We start from the raw sequence: 21,121 nt of genomic DNA, 5'->3' as shown, positions 1-21,121 counted from the left end.
AAGGCCATGCTAGGCAATGCATGTCAGGGTAAGGCAACTTTCACACGCCAGTTTTTTTGGTTAGTATTTGACATCAGTATTTGTAAGCTGCAACCAAAAGGGGGTCCAAAACACAAAAAAGGTTAAACTCTTTCTGTTATATTTTTTCCGTGTTGGTTCCACTCCTGGTTTTGGTTCCCAAATACTAATGCAAAATACTGCTGTGCGAAAGAGGCCTTAACACTGACAGGCATAGTACATTGCAATACAGAAGTAGAATGCTAGAAGTGATCAGGAGATCGAATGTTCAAGACCCATAGAGGGACTAAAAAAAAAAAAAATCAGTAATGTTTTTTTTTTTTAAATGTCCCCTTACTTTATGCTTTATAATTGAACCAATGCTAAAAAAAAAAATAGACATAATTGTTATTGCTGCATCTGTAGTGGTACTGTACTATAGAAAGGAAAATTAAAAAACAATGACAAAATTGCTTTATTTTGGTCATTTTGCTTACCTAAAAAAATAATAACAAGTAATTAAAAAGTCCTATGTAATGGTACCAATTAATACAAATCCTCCCTCAAAAAACAAGCCCTCAAACAGTTCCATCAATGGCAAAAAAAAAAAAAGATTATGACTCTCAGAATCTGTGGCCAAATAAATTATTTACAGAAGAAAGGTTTGGTTTTTAATGCAAAAGTTGTAAAACAAAAAAGATAACAATCTAGTATCGCCGTAAGCGTACCGACCCGGAGAACAAAGTTAACTGGTCATTTATATTGCACAGTGAATTCTATAAAATGAAACTATAAAAAAACTACGGCAAAATGACAATTTTTTTCTGTTTTTTAAAAATTTTTTTTATAAAAGTTGGTTAATGCATTATTTATACACCCCAAAATTACAGCTTTGTCAACGGCAAAATAAAAACCTTTTTTGGCACGCAGTCATTTTCAATTTTTTTCATTATCAATTTCTTATCTCCGCCCTCCAATAGCTATAATATTTATACTGTTGCGTTAACGTAGCCTCATGAAGGTTTTTTTTTTTTTTGTTTTTTTTTTTGCGGGACGAGTTGTAGTTTTTAATGGCACCATTTAATGTACTGTATAATGTACTTTAAAAAACATTTTGTGGGATGGAGAAAGAACTGAAATTCCTCGATTTCTTTTGGGTTTTGTTTTTACGGCGTTCACTCTGCGGTATAAATGACTTTATTCTGCGGGTCAATACGATTACAACGATACCAAATTTATATATATTTATTTTAATATTTACTACTTATACAAAATAAAAACAATTTGTTAAAAATGTAATTTGTTTTGTATTGCAATATTCTGAGACCTATAATTTTAGTTTTCGTCAAGACAACTGTGTGACAGGTTGTTTTTTTTTTTTTTTGCAGGGCAAGCTGTAGTTTTTATTGATACCCTTTTGGGTTACATGCGACTTTTTGATCACTTTATATAAACATTTTTACCACTTTATGAGCGATTTTTAGCTTTATGCTAATGAGTTTCTCAGTGGACAACTGGGCGTGTTTTACAATTGACCAAGTGTAAGATTGGCTATGTTGTAGGGGAAAAGTAGTTGTTTTTCTTTATGTAGCTTGCTCTGATATGGAGGCACTGTACCATCTGAAAAAAATTGACATTCTAAATCTACAGGCAAATTTATGTATGGGTTTCACCAATACAATTGAATTTGGTGAAGAGCACAAACTCTCTGCGCAGAATCCGCGATAAATAGGACATGTTAACAGTAACATAGAAGCCCGCTGATCAGTAAGTTGTAGTAGACTCCGCTTTATCTAAAGCTTTATTTAAAGTTGTCCAGAATTTAGTCCACTGCGGCCATATCGAAAACTGACAGTATGTGACATGGCCAGAGCGGAGACACCATGGAGGGAATTTCTTAAGACGCCATTCCAATTCCAGTCCAGTCAGTAGAATAAACCGCGACGCTTTTATTAAAAGGGGAAAGCATGTGTTGCATGTTTCAGCTGGGATTGTGCTCCATACTCGTCATGTCCCCATCGGACATAAAATAAAAATAACACATACTCACCTCACCACTCTTCTTCTTTCCTCTAGGTCCTCTTATCACTCCAGCGCCGCTCCTAGAAGGTCTTGACTTATATGTGAGGCAGCACTTTTATGTCATCATCGCATACAACGTCTTGACGCTGTCTGGCATCATTAAATTGTAAGGGCAGCGCTAGAGTGATGAGGGACCCGGAGGGGAGAGGAGGAGTGCTGAGGTGAGTATACAGGGTGGGCCATTTATATGGATACACCTAAATAAAATGGGAATGGTTGGTGATATTAACTTCCTGTTTGTGGCACATTAGTATATGGGAGGGGGGAAACTTTTCAAGCTGGGTGTTGACCATGGCGGCCATTTTGAAGTCGGACATTTTATATCCAACTTTAGTTTTTTCAATTGGAAGAGGGTCATGTGACACATCAAACTTATCGAGAATTTCACAAGAAAAACAATGGTGTGCTTGGTTTTAACGTTACTTTATTCTTTCATGAGTTATTTACAAGTTTCTGACCACTTATAAAATGTGTTCAAAGTGCTGCCCATTGTGTTGGATTGTCAATGCAACCCTCTTCTCCCACTCTTCACACACTGATAGCAACACCGCAGAAGAAATGCTAGCACAGGCTTCCAGTATCCCTAGTTTCAGTTGCTGCACATCTCGTATCTTCACAGCATAGACAATTGCCTTCAGATGACCCCAAAGATAAAAGTCTAAGGGGGTCAGATCGGGAGACCTAGGGGGCCATTCAACTGGCCCACGACGACCAATCCACTTTCCAGGAAACTGTTCATCTAGGAATGCTCGGACCTGACACCCATAATGTGATGGTGCACCATCTTGCTGGAAAAACTCAGGGAACGTGCAAGCTTCAGTGCATACAGAGGGAAACACATCAGCATGTAGCAATTTCAGATATCCCGTGGCCTTGAGGTTTCCATTGATGAAGAATGGCCCCACTATCTTTGTACCCCATATACCACACCATACCATCAATTTTTGTGTTCCAACAGTCTTGGAGGGATCTATCCAATGTGGGTTAGTGTCAGACCAATAGCGGGGGTTTTGTTTGTTAACTTCACCATTCACATAAAAGTTTGCCTCATCACTGAACAAAATGTTCTGTGTAAACTGAGGGTCCTGTTCCAATTTTTGTTTTGCCCATTCTGCAAATTCAGTGCGACGATCTGGGTCATCCTCGTTGAGATGCTGCAGCAGCTGGAGTTTGTAAGGGTGCCATTTGTGAGTAGCTAATATCCGCCGAAGGGATGTTCGACTGATGCCACTCTCCAGTGACATGCGGCGAGTGCTACGCTGTGGGCTCTTGCTGAATGAAGCTAGGACAGCCACTGATGTTTCTTCATTAGTGACAGTTTTCATGCGTCCACATGAACCAGTTTCACGAAACTTGGCAAGCAGTTTGCAAACTGTAGCATGGGAGATGGGTGGTCTCGTAGGGTGTCTTGCATTGAAATCTGCTGCAATGACCCGGGTACTGCGTTCACCAGACATCAACACAATTTCTATCCGCTCCTTATGTGTTAACCTCTGCGACATGTCAATGGCTGTAAACAAAGAGAAGCTTGTAAATAACTCATGAAAGAATAAAGTAACGTTAAAACCAAGCACACCATTGTTTTTCTTGTGAAATTCTCGATAAGTTTGATGTGTCACATGACCCTCTTCCCATTGAAAAAACTAAAGTTGGATACAAAATGGCCGACTTCAAAATGGCCGCCATGGTCAACACCCAGCTTGAAAAGTTTCCCCCCTCCCATATACTAATGTGCCACAAACAGGAAGTTAATATCACCAACCATTCCCATTTTATTTAGGTGTATCCATATAAATGGCCCACCCTGTATATATATATATTTTATGTTTTTTTTACATTTTGAATGTCCAATGGGTGGGGGGCAGGGGGGGTAGTCTAAACAAGGAGGGGCAAGGTAAGGAGCTAGAATGGTCCTCTACTTTGCCGCAGAGAGTGATTTCTATGCCAGCTAGGAGCTGGCGTAGATTTCCACCATAATTTACGCTAGTTTTCTGGCAAATTTATGAACATTTTACAACAGGTAGACTTCACGAATATTTAGCAAAATGGAAACATTGTTTAAGTTGGATTCAAACCCAAAGACCCAGCATTGCAAAACAGTTCTAGAGATCTAGCCTTTACGTAACCTGGATGCGGATGACAATTTCAGCATACCCAAACAGTTGCAAAAAATATAAATTTGTTCCCATTAATGCAGTTTTCTTGGACTGTAATATTGATGGTCTATCCTTAGGATAGGCCATCAATATCTGATTGGTGAGGGTCTGGTTTATCCGCCGAACAACTGACTGAAGAGTCTGCAGTGCTCCAGAACAGGTCCATGTCCCATTCATGGTTTACCAAGCACAGCACCGAACATTTGGTTGTGGCTTTGCCTGGTACTGCAGCTCAGTTCTTTTCAAATGAGTGGGACCAAACTGCAAAATGAGGCACAGCAACGAACGGATGAATGTATGGCGGTGCCGTGCTTGGTAAACAATGAAGGGGTCGCTGTAAACGCCCCTTCCCCTTTAGTCGACAACATAATAGTCCTGGAAAACGCCTTTAGCCCTAGAGCTTCTCAATGTCTGGAATTACAGCGAATTGAACGGCTTATTTCTTAATGAGGGGGAATTACATTATCTCAGTAAATGGAACTTGCTGACTAGATAAATTGTATTTTATGAGGTTATTGACCATAAATAGGGCGTCTTATTATATTCTCTCAATTTTAATTTTGCCATTAGGGGTTTTAGTGTAATCTTTAAACGACCACCATAATTATTCTGCAAATTACTCTACGTAAATTGACCAAATAGATCCCACCTCATTGGTGAAGCAAATCATTAGAACCTCATGTCATTGTGTGACAGAGGTGAGGGAAATTGATTATATACCTTAAATTTTCTGTTTCATTGAACCAAAATAGTGTTGCGACATTGATTTCCAATCCAAGGCTCATTAGTGTTTGACGCGGTTTGTTAGCTGCTTAGTACCAGATTACTGTGTGTCATTCATGTGCCTTTTGAGACCAGTGCGAATTAATTGTTCCCTGTCAGAAGTCTGATGGCAAAGCAATAACATGTGAGAATTATAGTTTAACTTGTTATCATCACGATAATGAAAATGTTACCAGCGAGTGAAACGGGAACCTGGGACATTCCGCTTATTAAAGCGCAATTCCTTATCATTTCACAATAGTTCTGAATTTGTAAACATTGCGCTTGGATATGCCCATTAGAGGGTGCTGCCAGCAATGTCTTTCATTGTTCATTCTGAGAAATTAGATATATCGTAAAACCCTGCCCAGGAAAAAATCCTTTTATTGGTCGGTGCATAAGCTGTCAATACTGCAGGTGTTTGTCGTCGCCATTTTTTTTATTTTTTTACCATAAGGCATCATTACTGTGCCACTCTATCATGCCGTCTATATGTATATTATCACTGCGTTGACCAACATTACATAATACATTTACCTTTTAGTGAAATCACCAGTTACAAAATACCAGGCTAGGGAAATTTGTATTGAGATCTAGGAATTTTGGTAATGCAGAGTTTCTATAACCGTATATAGTAATTGGGGTTTGACCTAGATCTGTTATGCAGAATAAAACACAGTCTAGTTTGTATATGATTCTGCAGTTTAATGCTGGGAAAATATGGGCGGATATTTACAGTTTCATACTCCATAATTCTCCATATATATGATCGGATCATTATATTACAGCACATAATTCTGTTCCAGAATCTCTTGTTGGTTGGCATGTTTCTTTCTCAAATATATTTTAAGATAATTGTTTCCAGATTAATGCATGGATGTGCTATGATTGAGTTTGGTGAAGAAATCTGGTACATGGTTCATGGTTGTTGGTGCTTTATAGATGACGACTTTTGATCTTTGGTTGTTCTCTGAAAGCAGTTGTGTATATGTCTGGCAAGTTTTGATGTTTGGTGAGGCCTCATGCACACGGCCGTGCCCGTAATCACGGGCCGGGACTGCGAGCACGGCCGCGGGCCGCATTTTCGGGCCGTGCTCCCATACCAAAAATACTGGCGCTCTGCTCTGGGATTCTAGCGATAGGAAACTACTGACTTCACTATCCATATATGGACAGAGACGTCACGAGCAGTACTGGAATACCTGGGCAGAGCGCTAGCTGATGCTCTGCTGTGGACTCCAGTGCAGGAACCCTTTTTAACAGCTGTCACGCGGATGGCATCCAAGTGACAGCTGTTTTCTATACGCCCATTGACTTGTAAGGAAGCCGTGAGAACAGCCTGTAATAGGGCATGTTCTATTTTTTTGACGGCATGGTGAAACGGGCCAACAAAATATCGGCAGTGTGAATAGCCCCATTGAGGTTAACAGATTTTAATGAGGCCGTGTGGTTGCCTTCATTAAAACCTGTCGTGTGGATAGGACCTAAGGTCTTTCCCTACCCAGGTTTCAGTAATCTATACACATTAAAACTTCATAGTTTCTTGTCACTTGCCTACACTGTATTCAAGCTTAGAGCAAATTTCCAAACTTTTAATAACATTAAACAATAATTTAGCAAATACTTCACTTCACTGTTTTGCAACAATTTCAAATTATTTGATATTGTTTTTACTGTTCATATACATATTTGCTTTCAATACGTAAATATTTTGTTTAAAAAAATAAATAAAAAGACTTTTATTTATGCCTTCTGCCCAAAGTGGAGTTTTATTACTAGCAGCGCCTGTGAAAATCCCACTATTTTTCTTACAACTATAAATATTTTGCTAGTTTAGTCTACTAGTAGTCTAGTTTAGTCTTTCATCTGAGCTCCCACAATGCACTGCTCTCTGGTTGTAGGAGTCCAGCAATATTTTAAAATGTTCTATTCTGTCTGACAGCCAATAAAACATCATGTTATTAAAAAACAGTATTTACAATTACTAAAGCAAACAATTTACAAAGGTATTTAACTTGTTATGTATTCTTAAATTGTAGAATATTGTAAAGAGCGTAGTTTTCGCCTTAAAAATAGGACATTCTCTTTCCATATGTCCTATTAGACACATGGACATCAAAAATGGGGTAGATCCTCTGCTTGGAACCTCTCTCTCTGAGGCAGCGGTTTGAGCTGCTTCTTTTAAAGTATTCCATATTACTGTGCAATATACCTCCACTTAACAGTTGCCTTTTCCTCCATATCCATTATCACATGCAGGGAGAGGAAACTGATCAGAATTCTCTGCAAGTTTATTAGAAGCAGACGAAGAATTGTGAACTGGATGATGGGTTTTAGTGCTTTTGCTTGTGGGAGAACATCATAGCAGGTAGTGACCGCCCCTCCAGAAGTGAGCTCAGGAAAACCTGACAGTAAGGCCTCATGCACACGCCAGTATTTTGGTCAGTATTTTGCTTCAGTATTTGGAAGCCAAAACCAGTAGTGGAACATAAACAGAGAAAACCTATAATGGAAAGGTTTGCACTTCTTCCGTGTTTTGGACCCGCTCCTGTTTTTGGCTTCCAAATACTGACCAGAATACTGACGTGTACATGAGGTCTAAGGCCTCATGCCCACTTCAGTCTTTTTCTTCAGGGTGCTAGCCGTTTTTCCTGACTGCTAGCACCCTGACCCATTAATTTCAATGGGGCCATGCACACTTCAGTTTTTTTGATGGTCCCGTTGTTCCGTTCCGACTAAAGTAGAGCATGTCCTACTTTGGTCCAAGATTCCGTGACCATGAGGCCCATGCAAGTCAATGGGGCCGTCAAAAAAACTGAAGGCACACAGAAGGCATCCGTGTGCCGTCCGTGTGTGACGGAGCCGTTGCCTAGCAATGGCCGGGCGGGCAGAAGTACATTAGAGATATTACACTAATCGGCAGCCACTTATCTCTATCCAGCACTGATAAAGAGAAGAGGCTGCTGATTAAAATAAAAAGCAGTTCATACGTACCCCGGTCATTGTCTTGGTGACGAGTCCCTCTTCTTCCTCCAGTCCGACCTTTCTGTATGACACGGCAGTCCATGTGGCCGCTGCAGCCTGTGATTGGCTGCAGAGGCGGTCACGTGGGATGAAGCGTCATCCCTGGAGGCCTGCCTTCTGACTTCATCCAGTCCGGCGTGACCACCACTACGGCCTGTGATTGGCTGCAGCGGTGACATGGGATGAAACGTCATCCCAGGGGGCCGGACAGGAGGAAAATGCAGGGAGTTCTGGGTAAGTATGAACTTATTTTTTTATTTTTTATTTCATTAAAATTGTATTTTGCGAGCGCCGAGCATGGTCATTCTTCAGCGCTAGTCACTGTCCAGGGTGCTGAAAGAGTTACTGCCGATCAGTGCAGCCCATTAACTCTTTCAGCACCCTGTACAGTGACTAGCGCTGAACAACCATGCTCTTTCAGCACCCTGGACCGTACCATGCTCGGAAACGGAAACACGGAGTGCACACGGAAACCACACGGCCGCTAAAACGGGAACACGGATCCGTCAAACACAGCCGCTAAAACGGTGAAGGAAGTGTGCACGAGGCCTTATTTAATGTTCAATTTCTCTCTGCAGCACCACCCCATATGAAATTAAGCATTACACATTGCTTATTCATATCAATGGGCTGTCTGTATAATGCAGTACAGGACAGGTCCTCCAGGGTCAAGAGACGCTCCCTTTGACCTCTCTCCAGTCTGACCAAGAGATAAGGATACTAAACACAGAGTACCTTCTATTAACTATTAAACTCCTGATAGGGTAACTGAAAATGGGTTTGGGTTTTCTAAGCTGGACATGTCTGTTTTATTAAATACTTGCATTCCTCAATACTTGCATACACATTGGCACCCGAGATTGCATTGCATGGGCTGCCGATGGAATGACAAAGGGAACCCGCTACTGACCGTGGCATATTTGGGGTCTAATAGCTGTGATTGGTGCTATATACTGTCTGTTACCTCGGGATGTCACTGCTAATTCCAAAGGTTAATGACGCGGGCACAGCTCCTAAGTTACGCCACGCGCAATACTTCTCACCTGGGCCATAAATGTAGAGCACAGTGTGGGAAGGGGTTTTAAATAAGGCGTAAAGTGTATAAGTTATGACATTTCTAAAATACCTTATATATTATGTTAGAACTATGAATACTTCTTAATGTCCATATTGACATACACGCACATTCTCTGATGCTCTAAGTCACTGAATGTGACCCACAAATCTTTCTCAAGAAGAGAATATTTGCTGTAAAAAGCAGAAGATAAATCTCCTGATTTGATTTGAAACGGTGGAAGACTAGGAGGGCTGAAGGTCAAGAAAATGATTAATTAGGTGGTTACAATCTCTCTTTAAGCAAATTAAGGACTGCAGATATGCCAGGGGCGAGAAGCACAGCACTGAGGAGAATCTCATCAGCATATAAAACTGGTTAGATCATCAAAAAGAAATTGAAGCAGAACTTTTAATTACAGTGAATGGCTTCAGTCAAAATACTTATGTTTAATTGTCACTAGCAAAGAATCCACCGAGGACATGAAGAACACTTATTCCTTTGAGTCACAGCGAAGCTTTTAACTGGTTTAACACAATAAGTAAAGTTTGTCTCTTTCCTGGAAACTTAAAGAAGTATTCCGAATGTAATGTAGTGATGAGTATTAACTTTCCTGGTTCTGTATTTCACAAGACCCCCCCTGTTTTTCTGGGCATCTGAAGGGGCACGTGATCTTCATTCTGACTCCCTAAATCCTACAGCGTCTACTATAGGGACCGGAAGTCAAACTTTTAATGCAAGTCTATAAGAGCCTCATAGACTTGCATTGGGTTGTCAGAATACAGATCTTTTGACTCGACAGCGGCCTGGAACGGAGCAGCATCCCGTGAAATACAGCAACAGGTAAGTCAATACACAGCTAAGATGTGGATGCCTAAAAGCTGCATTTTAAAAACGATGCAAGATTTTTAATAAAGATATATTAGAAATATAATTTAAGCCCCAATACATATGTTTGGGGGGAAAAAAATCTATAGTTAAGGTTTCCATTGTCTCTAAATCTCAATAAAAACAGATCTCCTTCCTTTATTCAAGAAACTTACAGGTATGATATTTTGATTGAAGTAAGGAGATATGGTCTTGCCTTTATTAGTAAAGAGGTTGTCTGGTTTCAGCAATTTAATGTTATTTTTAGCATAATTAAAAGTTATACCATTTTCCAATAAACGTTCTGTATTAATTCCTCATGGTTTTCAAGATCTCTGCTTGTTGTTCTTCAGTAAGAACATTCATTATTTTCTTCCAATGTCTATGTTCATGTGATGGACACACAGGTGTACAACTTGCTACAGTTAGGTATTGTTCACACAGTGCAGATTTGATGCAGAATTAGATTCAGGAGAGCAGACCTATAAGGCCTTTCTTTATATATTTCTTCTGTTTAGGTTCCGTTCCTGTTTATGGGTTGAAAAATACATACAAAACAAGGCCTTGTATTATGTGTATCAGAGCTGTGTCGTCCAACGATCCCAGCACCTGTATGTCCATCACATGACTATGAAAATAATTGTATCCACTGGAAGTATATAATATATGTTCCTGAATAACAGCAAGCAGAGATCTTGAAAATCTGGAAATTTATACAGAAAATTGTATAACACAGGGAAAAGGGCTGCCAACAAGCGACCATTTTTATGGCCACATAAAAAATCAGATCAACCGACGCACAAACGTATGATCGTTCCGCAGCAGATTGCTGCCCTGTTAAACAGGGCAATGATCGAGATTGCACGTTCATATGAACATTGTTCACCCGATGATTTGCCCGTGTCAAGTGGTCTTTAGTATTTGCAATATGACAGAGTAGTTGTGATTAAATGGAGATGCCACAAATTATGCCTTGCCAATACATCAGATAAGTCTTTGATTGAAATGTGATGTCACAAAGTGGCTTTTGCAGTGAAGCAAATTTGACAGTGATTGGATGTTGATGTCACAAGATCAGCATTGGCGATGTGAGAGATTATTTTCATTTTTTTCGGCAGAAATAATAGCGCAGTCGATCGTGCGGAATGGAGACAAACGGAAACCATTAGCAAGGGAGAAGCATTATCATTGAAAACAATGGTAATACAAACGGAAGCTATGGTTTCCATTTGCCTTTTCATTGATGGGTTCCTCCGACGGAAAGGTGTGACGGAACCCATCAACCGAAACCGAACACTGATGTTAGGTAGATTTTTACAATGTAATCACATTATGTTCCGTTTTTATAGAGGTGTATTTTTAGGGCCTGTTCACATCAGCGCTCGATTTCCGTTGATGTGTTCCGTCAGACCTTTCCGTCGGAGGAACCCATCAACGGAAAGGCAGACGGAAACCATAGCTTCCATTCGCATTACCGTTGATTTCAATAGTAATGCTTCCGTTGCTAATGGTTTCCGTTTGTCCCCATTCCGCACGGTCGACTGCACTATTGTTTCCGCCAAAAAACAGAAACCTTATGGAATGGAGACAAACGGAAACAATGAGCAACGGAAGAATTACCATTGAAATTAATAGTAATGCAAACGTAAGCTATGATTTCCGTTTGCCTTTCCATTGATGGGTTCCCCTGACGGAAAGGTCTGACGGAATCCATCAACAGAACCTAACGCTGATGCGAACAGGCCCTTAGATGCATGCCGAAATCTTTCCTTTGTTTTGTTTGGAAAACCATGACAAAAACGCTACAAAAGCTGCAGATGTGAATTATTCTATTAAAGTAAATGTATTTCATAACAGCGTCATGGCATTTTATTTAGAATGGAAAAATCTGTTTTACATGGAATCTACGGTATTCTTAATGTTTTCTGTAGAAGTTACGTCAGGGCCTGGATATTTTTTTTTTTTAATACTTCATGGCATTGTAATTTGTGGTTACTTTTACTCAAGTACCTTATGTTTGTTAATAATTCTCTGGTTAATACTTTAAGTTCTCCACACATTGTAGCAAAGGATTAGGCCTCATGCACACGACCGTGTTTTTGCGTCCGCAAGTCATCCGCAAAAATACGGATGAATTGCGGACCCATTAATTTCTATGGGCCCATGCAGACGACCATGGTTTCCACGGTCCGTGCATTGGCCGGGAGCCTGGACCGCAAAAACATATAGGGCCAGAAATCCAAGTCAGAATTAATGTATTTACACATGCATGTTTTGTGGCATTCTTTTGCTTCAATTTGTGCAAAATTGTGGCAAAAATCTGAGATTACTCAAAACATTGCAAAATGCATCTCTTTTTTTCAGCAAAAAGAAGCTACAGAACCCTCACATGTAAATGCACCTTTAGGGCACTTACACACATGGTGGATTCATTGTGGATTTTTTTGCAGAAAAATCCCATGTGCAACGTGCAGATATAGCTGTGGATTTACTTCGGATTTCACCCCTTCTACATGGAAAGGGGTGAAATCCACTGTAAACTTCTATATCAAAATGAACATTCTGTAGATTTAAAAATCCGCAGCATACTCTGATTTACGTGTGGAAAATGTTTTACAGCATGTGGAATTGATAAGAATGAGGGGAGCCTGACTGACCCATGACAGTAGAAATGATTTATGTTTCATTTGACTATACCTGCACTTTTTGGAACTTCATACACGTACATAGAGCATTTTGTCTGACCACCAAAATAGACCATGCTGTCATGTGTAGATAAGAGGTCACTATCCTTTGTGTAGATGACTTCCTGTGAACTGTATGATTACTTAATCACCAATGAAATACCTCCTGGCTGCTCTGAAACCCCTCTCCACCAGCTTCACCTTCCTTTCTCTGTATTTCACCCAAGCATGTAGTGCTGCTGAAGAGATTACTTTTTCCCTATCTAAGGGGGCAGAAGTGCAGTGTTATTATAGGTGAGTCCATACAATGATTAGCTGCAGAGTTATAAATCTTCTCTGACTCACACTAACTGTCTATATATCTGTGTGTGCAGAGTGTCTAGTGTATTTCTATGAGATGCTGTTCCTCACTGCCTCTTGTGTAAAAACTGACATGGATAAACCTATGCAGAGCAAACAGGCTGAAGCTGCATCACATAGATACACTGAGACTCATAATGAGGACAGAAGTTCTATGTCACTGATCTATTTCTTGCTGCACCTAGATAGGACTCAGAACAGAGCAAGTGCAGTGTGATGAGACTCCGCCCTCTCTGCATCTGCAAAGCCAGAGGTATCATGGGAAATGTAGGCTGCATTAGGGAAACCATATCGGAGGGAAAGAATGATCACATTGGTCCTAACAGCGGCACTTACGTGTCAACAGTAAGTAGCTCCATGATACAGCTGTCTAGAGACAGCTGTATCATGGAGCTTCATCCAGAGATCACTCAGTGTGGTTTCTGGTCAGGTGATCACCAGTTGTATCTTCTCCCTCTCTGGCTGCCAGCGAGGGAGAAGAATAATGTAATGTAAAAAAAACCAAAAAAACACACACACTTTTTGCTTTTTCAATAAAATAAATTTGTGTATCTGACTATCTGCTACACAGTGACTTTGGCCTTGCGCGATGCAGGATGCCCGCCCAAAGATCGTTATGTCCCATGGCCTACATTGCAAGTAATGAAAGTCAATGTGGTTGTGTCGCGACGTGCCAGTTGTTGCGACATGACAGTTACAAGAAATTCAAACTGTTGTGTTGCAGGTCGCAACTTTCATTATTTGCGGCGTAGGCTATGGGACATAGCGATCTTTGGCCTGGTCATGGCCAAAGTGGCCATGTAGCGCCAGCCTTAGGGTGACGTTATATGTGGCGGATTCACTGTAGATTTTATCTGCGGATTTGCGCAGGTAAAGTCTGCAGCGGATTACAGTACAAGGCAAGAAGATGAGATTTTACAAATCTCATCCACATGCTGCAGACATTTTACATGGCAGATTTTCAAATCTTTGATCTGTTGTTAAATAAATAACTTGGGGTGTCTTATTTCCATAAGAGAGTCATTTTGGGGGTATTAAAAGGGTTTTCCAGTCCACAAAAATTGATGGCCTATCCTCAGGATAGGTCATCAATATCTGATCGGTGGAGGCTTAACTCGTGGCAGCCCCGCCGATCAGCTGTTTTGGAGTGGCCGCGGCGCTCGTGGCGCTCATATGTGCGATGCTTCCTCTTCACTCCCTTTGCTGTTCAGGCCCTATGCACACGACCGTATTTTTCATTCGGAATTACGGTCCCATTAATTTCTGTGGTCTACGGACACCTTTCCGTATTTTTACGGATGGGTCTATAGGCGCTTCCGTAATTACGGAAGCATTGCTATGCGACGCTAGGGGATTACCCTAGATTCTTACCTGTTGTTTTGTGGATCCGTAAACACGGATACATTACGGATGCACTATTGACCATATTTACGGACACCCTTCCGTATATGCGAATGATTTACGGATGACTAGGGATCCGTATTTACGGATGGATGAAAAATACGGTCGTGTGCATGGTGCCTCACACTGTGAATCGTGGACAGTATTACAGTTTACACTTGAATGGGAGAAGGCTGTTATATTGTTGGCGATTCACTGTGTGAGCAGTAATGACGGCGAAACAGCACTTGTACAAGCACTGTGGCCCCTTCAAAACAGCTGATCGACGTGGGTGGCGGGAGTCGGGACACTGACCGATCAGATATTGAAGGCCTGTCCTGAGGATAAAAAACAACCTATAGAGGAAATGGTCAAGTACAACTCAGACATAGTATGTAATAGAAAAACATCTTTATTAATGGACAGAAACAAGAACAAATAAAAAATGAGTCATACAATGTTTAAAAGGCGTCAGCCCATGCAGGATATATGAGATAGTAATGGGGCATGACCATATATAAAAAGACCTAGTTTAATGGATGCTGATGTTAATAGTAGTAGGCTAGATACACATGACTTGTAAAAACTGGAAACATCACAACATCTGCAATGATGGTATGGTGTCCGCAAACCCGCTTTGGAAAATTGCTATCCAAAAGCCAGTTTACACACCATTCATTGTAAGCGCTGCCTTGCACCCAGCATGTTAGAAATGCAGGGCCGGCTCCAGGTTTATGTGGGCCCTTGGCGACACAGATTTAGTAGGCTCCTTTGCTGGGAAACTCACGGCGGCAGTAAAATGGCAGAAAACGTCACTTCGTGCCCACATATAGACGTTAGTCCCTGTTTATGCCCCCATATAGAAGTTAGGCCCCTAGTTTGTACCCCCATAAATTTAGTGCCCTCTGTAGATAGCGCCACACAGTCCCCCTCCCATGTAGTGCCACACATCTCCCCCTCCCAGGTAGTGCCACAAAGCCCCCTCCTCCTAGTTAGTGCCACACAGCCCCCTCCTCCCAGGTAATGCCACACATCCTCCCTCCCTCCCTGGTACTCCTACACATCCTTCCTCCCTGGTAATGCCACACTTCTTCCCTCCCTGGTATTGTCCCACAGCCACCCTCCCTGTAGGTAGCGCCTTCGGGGTTCCCTCTAGGAGTGGAATCCCCAGCCAGAGCATTGCCGATGCTCTGGCTGGGGATTCCGCTCAGGAGAAGCCCCTGACATCACTGTCCATATATGGACAGTGTTGTCAGGGGCAACCCCAGAGCCTTAGTCCGGGCAGAGCACTACTAGCACTCTGCCTGGGACACTGCTCTGCTCCTGATATCACTGTCCATTTATGGACATTGATGTCAGGGGCTTCTCCAGAGACGGAGTCCTGGAACAGAGTCGCTGGCGCTCTGCCAGTGACTCCTCTCCTCCTGACATTACTGTCTATATATGCACAGTGATCCCGTGACGACAGCAGCTTCCGCACCCGGCGCCCGAGTGGGCCCCCGGCACTTGCCCGTGTTCGCCAGGTACCTGCCCTGACGCCGGCCCTGTAGAAATGCACATATATTTGGTATCGCTGAAGTCGGCAGAAGTTGTCAAGAATGTATTCAGGTGTGTTTACCTGATGCCATGCACCAGATGTCACAAAACATCACCTAAAATCATGTATTCACATTTTTTTTCTTTCCTTTTTAAATTAAAAAAAAATACAAAATGGATTATTTTTTACACAATATGGAAGCCCAATATGTTCTGAGAAAAACAAGACCAAATACATGTAGTTTGGAAGAGTAATAGAACAACAACTTGCTTTTAAATTGGCTCCTGACTGAAATGTGTAAATGGGTCTGGTCAGGAAGTGGTTCATTTATCTGTATTGTTGTTTATCAATCTTTTCTGTTCCAGTAAATATCTACTTTCTACCAGACATAACCAGATTTAGTTTCTTGCATCTTTTATTGGGGTAACAGAATATAATGCAGTCCATTTATAATGAATCATGAAATTCCAGATGATTGTGTTATTTCTAAATATTATTTTTAAAAACATCTGCAATTTTAATCTATAGAAGAGACAACACTGACAAAATGAATATGGAAATTCTGTAATTTAGCTGGCTTCTTATGAGATTTCGAATGTGTCAAAATGTAATGAAACACATCACATACAGAGTGAGGCTGCGAGTGAACAGTAACACTATTTATCTTGGATTTCTACCTAAGTAGGGCTGCATGGCAGACATTGTCAGGCTGTCAGTATCGCTCAGCAACATCACAACAATGCGCCACTTTGAAGTGTCGCTCCAATGGTGGAGAAACTCACTATTGTTATGGTCTTGTTTCAACTGTTGGATAAACATGCAGCATGTTAAAGTCACTCGAAAAGATGCCCACATAGCACTAAGGTTATTGTGACCAGATTACAATGCTATAAGTGGATATACTAGAGTAGGGGTGCACAACCTGCGACACGTGGACCACATACAGCCTGCCGTGCTGTTCACCATTAGGATACATACCCCTTAAAATTTATTGAGGTTTATGGCAGTGCTACATTCTGACAAAGTTGCCCTCAATATAGAAAAAGTTGTGCACCCCTGAACTAGAGCAAAAAAGATAAAAATAACCCTTACTGAGTCACGTAGAGTCATTACAAGTTATGTATTTTCACACGAGTCAAGGGGGTAGATCAGGGGCATGAAGCTTCATTGTCTACCCAGACACAACACCGTATATTTGGTTGTGGCTCTGCCTGGCACAATTTACTTGAATGGAACTGATGTATTGTAAACGGCAGTACCAGGCAGAGCCACAACCTAATATACAGTGCTGTGTCTGGGTAAACAATGAAGGGGACTCTGCTACAAGGAGCGCAGCTGCCCCTTAATGCAGCAGACCAACTGGGGTTCAGGTAGTCGGACCCCTTCCAATCAGATATTGATGGCCTATTCTAAGGCTAGGCTATCAATATTACAATCCCAATAGATTTTTTCTATTTTTTTTTAGTAGCCAGATGATAAGAATTTCCATAGACATTAATGTTTACCCCCCCCCCTTAATATTTTTGGGTGTATGTTTATCAATGGTGAGCGGCTATAATTAAGCTAGGGCTACACGCCGACTTAGGCGACAACACAGTTTGCGCGTCCAAAGATTTATGTGTCGCACTGCGTACATCGCAGTAATTAAAGTGAGCGCTAACTTGTGTTAGATTGCTGCGATGAACGCAGTGCGACCAAGCGATCCTTGGATTCGCGGCCAATGTCGATGTGAAGCCCTAGCCTTATGGACAGTTGGACATCTTTCCGTTTTTGTTTTTAGTTGTTTAAAATATAGTTATAAAATAAAATTTCTGTATTTTCAGGTACTAAGATAGGTTTCCTAAAATCTGCGCTTTGTTAGAAAAATATATATATTTTAGATAAAATAAGTAGCAGTTAGAATTTTGTTTTGTTATAGTAGTAATCCCCAAACAGTGGCTCAGGAGGCCAGGACCGCCATCAGGAATATCTTGGCCCCATACAGTCAAAAAGTTTGCTCCTCCTCCCATTACCGGTGGGTGGGTGGGGGGGGGGCAGGGGTGAGATGCATACTGGCAGGGGTTCTGTGGGGTGGCAGGGTAGACACAGTAAGTGGGCAGCAGCTCTGTCAGGGGGAAGAGATTAGATGGTAGGACTCTGTGGGGGAAGGAGAGGGCTGGGGAAACGCAATCTAATAGGCTCTGTGGAGGGGTAGGGAGGAGACAGTAGGTGTGGGGGGGGGTGTAGGAGTGCAACATAAAAAAATAACTGCACTGAAGATGCTGGCTGTACATCACACAGTCATTCACTAAGATGCAGTGCTGGCTGCTGCTTGTGGCTCCTGCAGGCTCTAAGTTTTACCACTGACACAGCCTGCCTGGACAAAGTCTCTGTCTCCTCACACGCGGCACCTATGTCACCTGCAAAGACCCCAGATCAGAAGCCAAAATTAATTTAGACCCCTCAAACTAATTCAGACCTCCCACCAGACCCAATATTAATTCAGACCCCCGACAGGACCCCAAAAGTAATTCAGATCCAGATCAAACTCCTATGTATTTGTCACTCCTGGATCCCGCCTCAAGTTCCTGATGCTGGGGGTCCTGACACTAGCTCTCACACAGACTGCTACCCATCGCCCCTTTCTCTCCTTTCACATATACTGATCTCCATGGCCCCTGTCTCTCTCCTCTCACACACACTGCTCGCAATAGCCCCCTCTCTCACACATTGCTCCCTCTTTAAACACTGCTCCCAATAGCCCCCTTTCTCACACACTGCTCTCCATAGCCGCCTCTCTCACACGCTGCTCCCCATAGCCCCCTCTTTCACACTGCTCCCCATAGCCCCCTCTCCCACACGCTGCTCCCCATAGTCCCCACTTTCACACATTGCTCCCTCTTTTACACGCTGCTCCCAATAGCCCCCTTTCTCACACACTGCTCTCCATAGCCGCCTCTCTCACACGCTGCTCCCCTTAGCCCCCTCTCTCACACACTGCTCCCCCATAGCCCCCTCTCTCACACACTGCTCCCCATAGCCCCCACTTTCACACATTGCTCCCCATAGCTTCCTCTCTCACACACTTATACCTATAGCCCCCCTCTCACACATTGCTCCCCATAGCTCCCTCTTTTACACACTGCTCCCAATAGCCCCCATTCTCACACCCTGCTCTCCATAGCCGCCTCTCTCACACACGGCTCCCCATAGCCCACTCTCTCACACACTGCCCCCATTGCCCCCTCTTTCACACACTGCTCCCCATAGCCCCCTCTCTCACACACTGCTCCCCATAGCCCCCTCTCTCACACTGCTCCCCATAGCCCCCTCTCTCACACTGCTCCCCATAACCCCCTCTCTCATGCACTGTTCCCCATAGCCCCCTCTCTCACAAACTGCTCTCCATAGCCCCCTCTTTCCACACTGCTCCCCATAGCCTCCTCTCTCACACACTGCTCCCATAGCCCTCTCTCCATGACTCAGATTGTATTTTTTCATATTGTGAGCTGATCTGGATCTACTAAGATCATGGAACTCTTAATACACACTAATCATTCATTGATAATAAGAGACAGGGTATGGCGCTACAGCATCCAGTCATTTATACATAGCGTATATTGAGTAGTGTGTAGGAAGAAAGCAACGATGCAGAAAGAAGACTGTCTTATCGCTGTCACTGACATGCGGTCTTCATACATACATACATACAGCTGCACGATTCTTTGTTAAAGCGCTTTTTTATAAGTGTGTAATAGTTTTTTTGCCACTTGTTTTATTATTACTTTTTACACTTTTCTTTTCCCTTTAACGATTTGTACGCTTCATCTTCCTGTATTTCTTGTAGCAGCCAGTACGGTTGAATCAAATAGTTGATCTCTTGTGGAAAGTAAACAGTTGAGGTACAGGTAATATATTTCGAGAAACATTCCCAGTTTAGAAAGCAAGTAGGAAAAATGTTTTGGTTCAATTACTCAATGAAGTGTTGACCTGCCGTAGTCACCAAAACAATGTTCGTGCCAAGTGAGGTAACTAATAAAACAGCAGCGCGTTCAGGCTCACAATTCTCTTTTTTTATTCCACTTGTCAGGACTGCTAGCCCTCTTGAGCATGATTGCGCAGTTTTATCACAGAGAGACTTCTGTTCAGCAGATAAAGAGCTCTGTTTTCACTGCACTTTTGGGAAATAAGAATGGCTGTTGGCAATTTCACTGTTGAAAAGCTAATGAATATAATGTGCACCACTCCTCCCTCTAAATGGCTGAAGGCCAAAGCCATTTTATTCAAAAATCATCAGCATTCGACGTTTGCTGAACTGGAGACTTCTTACTGTTGTATTCTATTGAATAACGATTCTCATATTGGGAAAAAATTATTATTGTTACATGTGTTTCTTTAGTGAGCTCAATTCCTTGACGTGTTTTGATCCTGTATCAGATTGTGGCAGGGTTACAGTCTCTACACTGCTACTGCTATGCATGACCCTTTTATACACAATACAACAACAAAAAAGTAATCCTGCATTGTAAATACTGAATAGTCACAAAATAGGTCAACATTTTTAACAATGTCATACATTATAGCTGGTTATCATAATAATTCATACAATAAACGGACTGTAAGGTCCCTGCTCTACCATTCACTATGTATCGCTGGACGCGAGGCAGTGACGTGGTCTCGCCTGTCTGCGCTGTGCCGCACAGACCAGAGGGATCTTCTCCACTCGTCATTGGAACGGGGTTAGGTGAGTATGTAATATTATTATTTTATCGGCCACTATTGCGGGCAGCTGTGGGAGCATTATACAGCGTGGAATACAGCTATGGGGGCAGTTATGGGGGCATTATACTATGTAGGGGCAGCTATGGGGCATTATACTGTGGGGAGGGCAGTTATGAGAAGGGCAGTTATGGGGGCATTATAATGTGTGGAGGGCAGTTATGGGGGGCATTATACGGTGTGGAAGACAGTTATGAGGGGCACTATACGGTGTCGAGGACAGTTATGGGGGCATTATACTCTGCGGGGCAGCTTTGGGAGCATTATACTGTGGAGGGCAACTATAGGGTCATTATACTGTGTGGAGGCAGTTATGTTGGCATTATAATGTGTGGAGTGCAACTATGGAGCCATTATACTATGTGTGGGCAGTTATAGGGGCATTATAATGTGTGGGGCAGCTATGGGCCATTTATACTGTGTGGGGAGAATTACGGTGGCAATATACTGTGTGGGGGCA

At 42.2% G+C, this 21,121-nt stretch overlaps 1 protein-coding gene across 1 annotated transcript in view; it reads left to right on the top strand.

Moving 5' to 3' along the window:
• The window catches only part of FARS2 (phenylalanyl-tRNA synthetase 2, mitochondrial), a 304,738-nt gene that overhangs the window by 2,107 nt on the left and 281,510 nt on the right, over window positions 1–21,121 (top strand). The gene's annotated exons all lie outside the window — the stretch shown is intronic.

Source organism: Rhinoderma darwinii, chromosome 5 (genome assembly GCF_050947455.1).
Source record: "Rhinoderma darwinii isolate aRhiDar2 chromosome 5, aRhiDar2.hap1, whole genome shotgun sequence".
NCBI classification, from domain to species: domain Eukaryota; kingdom Metazoa; phylum Chordata; class Amphibia; order Anura; family Rhinodermatidae; genus Rhinoderma; species Rhinoderma darwinii.
The sequence above is the reverse complement of the archived record's forward strand: the minus strand, read 5'-3'. Positions and strand labels throughout refer to the sequence as shown.